The following is a 3115-nucleotide window of genomic DNA, read 5'->3' on the forward strand; positions in this document are numbered from 1 at the left end:
ATTTATAAATATATATATATATATATATGTAATGTATATGTATATATATATATATTGGTGCAAGTATGGCTATGTGGTAGGAAGTGTATTTCTGAACCATATAGTTTCAGGCTCAGTCACACTATGGCACCTCGGGCAAGTGTCTTTTAGAATAGCTCTGGGCTGACCTAAGTCTTGTGAGTGGATTTGGTAGACAGAAAGTGAAAGAAGCCCATTGTATATATGTGTGTATATATATATAGCTACGTATGCTTTTGAATTTGTGTTTTCTCCATCACTGCTTGACAGTAGGTGTTGGTTGTGAATGTTCCTATAACTTAGCAGTTCTAGCTTGACGGCTCTGGTCAAACTGTCCAACACATGCCAGCATGGAAAATGGACATTAAAGGATGATGACGATGATGTTTATACATTCATAGGTATGACTCTGTGGTAAGAAGGTTACTCCCCAACCATAAGGTTCTGGGTTCAATCCCACTGTGTAGCACCTTGGACAAGTGTTTTCTCCTATAGCCTTGGGCCGACCAAAGCCTTGTGAGTTTTTTTGGTAGACGGCATCTGAAAGAAGCCTGTTGTATATATGTATATGTTTATGTGTGTGTGTGTCTTTGTGTCTGTGTTTGTCCCACCACCATTGCTTGACAACCAATGTTAGTGTGTTTACGTCTCCATAACTTAGCAGTTTGGCAAAATAAAATAAGTACTAGCCTTACAAAGAATAAGTCCTCGGGTTCAATTTGTTTGACTAAAGCAGTGCTCCAGCATGGCTGCAGTCAAACATATGAAAGAATACATACATACATACATACATACATACATATATACATATATATATATATATATATAGTATATTTGCCACTTAAATGCAGCTAAACCCTAAGGGTGAATGCTACTGTAGCTTTTAGCCCCAGGAAAACATCTCCTTCAGCTGGAGGAGATGTTCTCCTGGGGCTAAAAGCTACAGTAGCATTCACCCTTAGGGTTTAGCCGCATTTAATTGGCAAATATACTTCACATTGACGTGCGGCTACTGTTTACACCTCGTTCAGAGGTTTAACATTGCTTATATATATATATATATATATATATATATATATATATATATATATATATATATATATATATATATATATATGTACATACATACATATATATATATATATATATGCATATATGGGTACAGGATGTCACAAACCATATACAACACTAAATATGAAAACAAAAGAGTTGAATACAGAAACAATGAGAGAAACAAATGGAAAACAGGACAAGTAACATAAAGAACGACCCTTCATCAGTTGTCGGCTGTCCATTTCGAGCAGTGAACGATAATATGAGTCTTCAAAGGCAGTTGCTCCTGCAAACCAAAATAAAATCTGGGACTTGCGGAGGGTCAAAGTTGGTAACAAAAACAGGACATTGGAGACATACAAGGAAACTGAATGAAAACAAACATGGAGGGTCATTAGACCAGATGATGGGTAAAATAGCGAATGCTGGAGAAATATTCTCTTTGACAAGAGAAAAGATAAATTATTAAGGTGGCTATTCACAATTTAAAAACTAAAAGGCATAAGTACAATTGTTACTAAGGGTGCAATTCAGCTCCAGCATTGCTGGAAATAAGAGTCAAAGAACTATTAGCCATGGGCAAAGCACTTATCTTTTGACTGACAAGGAAGAACAAACACCTTACAGCAAGCGAGGAGTAACAGATCATCAATGATTTCAGATTGAATTAACCCTCATCAGCGACATGCTGTTGCCTTGGGCTAGATTGAACTCACCTTGTCAGTTTATAGAAGATATCATAGGAATTAGTGGCTGATTCAGTAAAATGGTAAAGTGAAAATTACAAAATTATTAAGGTGGCTGTTTGCAATTTAAAAACCAAAAAGGCATAAGTACAATTGTCACTAAAGTTACTAAGGAATCTAGACAGCACCAGCAATGCTAGAGATAAGAGTCAAAACAACTCTTAGCCATGGGCTCTTATTTCTAGCAATGCTGGTGCTGATGTCATTTTAGTGACGACCATACTTCTGCCTTTTGGTTGTAAATTGCGAATAGCTACCTTAATAACTTATAATTCTCACTTCACCATTTTCGAAATTAGTCGATGCTTCCTATAGTGTTCTCTATAAGGCTGATAAGGTGACTTAGGTTCTCTAACCTTCGGCAATGGAGTAATGGGTCACTGATGAAGATTGATTAAATTTGAAATCATCTAATGGCATGACTCCATCTCACTTTCCGCAGGGAGCTTGTCTCCCTTGTCATTTGTTAGAAAAGTGCTCTCATATGGTTAAGAGTTGCTTTGACTCTTGTTTTTAGCAATGCTGGTGTTCACTAGCATCCTCGTTCACTTTAGTGGTGACTATATTACATATATTTATATACAAGGGGCTTTTGAAAAGTTTCTGGTTTTAAGGGTGTTGCGAAAGGCCTGTTTGAAGACCCAGCTTTCCAAGTTCTTTTAAAGGACTTAGAAAAACTGAAGGACCCCTGCAATAAGTGTATGAATCTGAGAGAGGAATATGTTGAATAAAATCATAATTAACTGATCCTCCAGTATTTTCTTTCACCCAAAGCCAGGAACTTTTTGGTACTCCCTATATATATATATATGTACTCTTGTTTTTTCTTGCAGAAAGGACATATCTCATTTCATAGAACTTCCTATCACTTCTTGACAGAAATGGCAGTGTAGGAAACACTTCTACAGAAAGTGTTACTACATTTGCCATCTAAGTTATTACAAATAAAATACAAATCCCATATCGGATATACCATCTGAGTGCTCTAATGTCTTAACCAGACATGCATAGCTGCAAAGGGTAGGGCCACCTGCAAACACACAAGGAAACCAGTATAGATTATGTCCTTCATTGGAGCTAGCCCTATCATCAGCAAAACCTGCAACAGTTCTTTGAAGATATATGTTACCCAATCATAATGAAATACGTTGTAATGTATCATATATAAGAAGGATAATAAGCGCTTTTACTGTGCCGACTATCAAACTGCCACTTTAATCACTTAACTTGCTAGAAATAACAGCTAAATCTTTCCTCCCTACTATCTTAAAATAGAACGTTGGATATATATATATATA

The sequence above is a fragment of the Octopus bimaculoides genome, chromosome 6, assembly GCF_001194135.2.
Source record: "Octopus bimaculoides isolate UCB-OBI-ISO-001 chromosome 6, ASM119413v2, whole genome shotgun sequence".
In the NCBI taxonomy this organism is placed as follows: domain Eukaryota; kingdom Metazoa; phylum Mollusca; class Cephalopoda; order Octopoda; family Octopodidae; genus Octopus; species Octopus bimaculoides.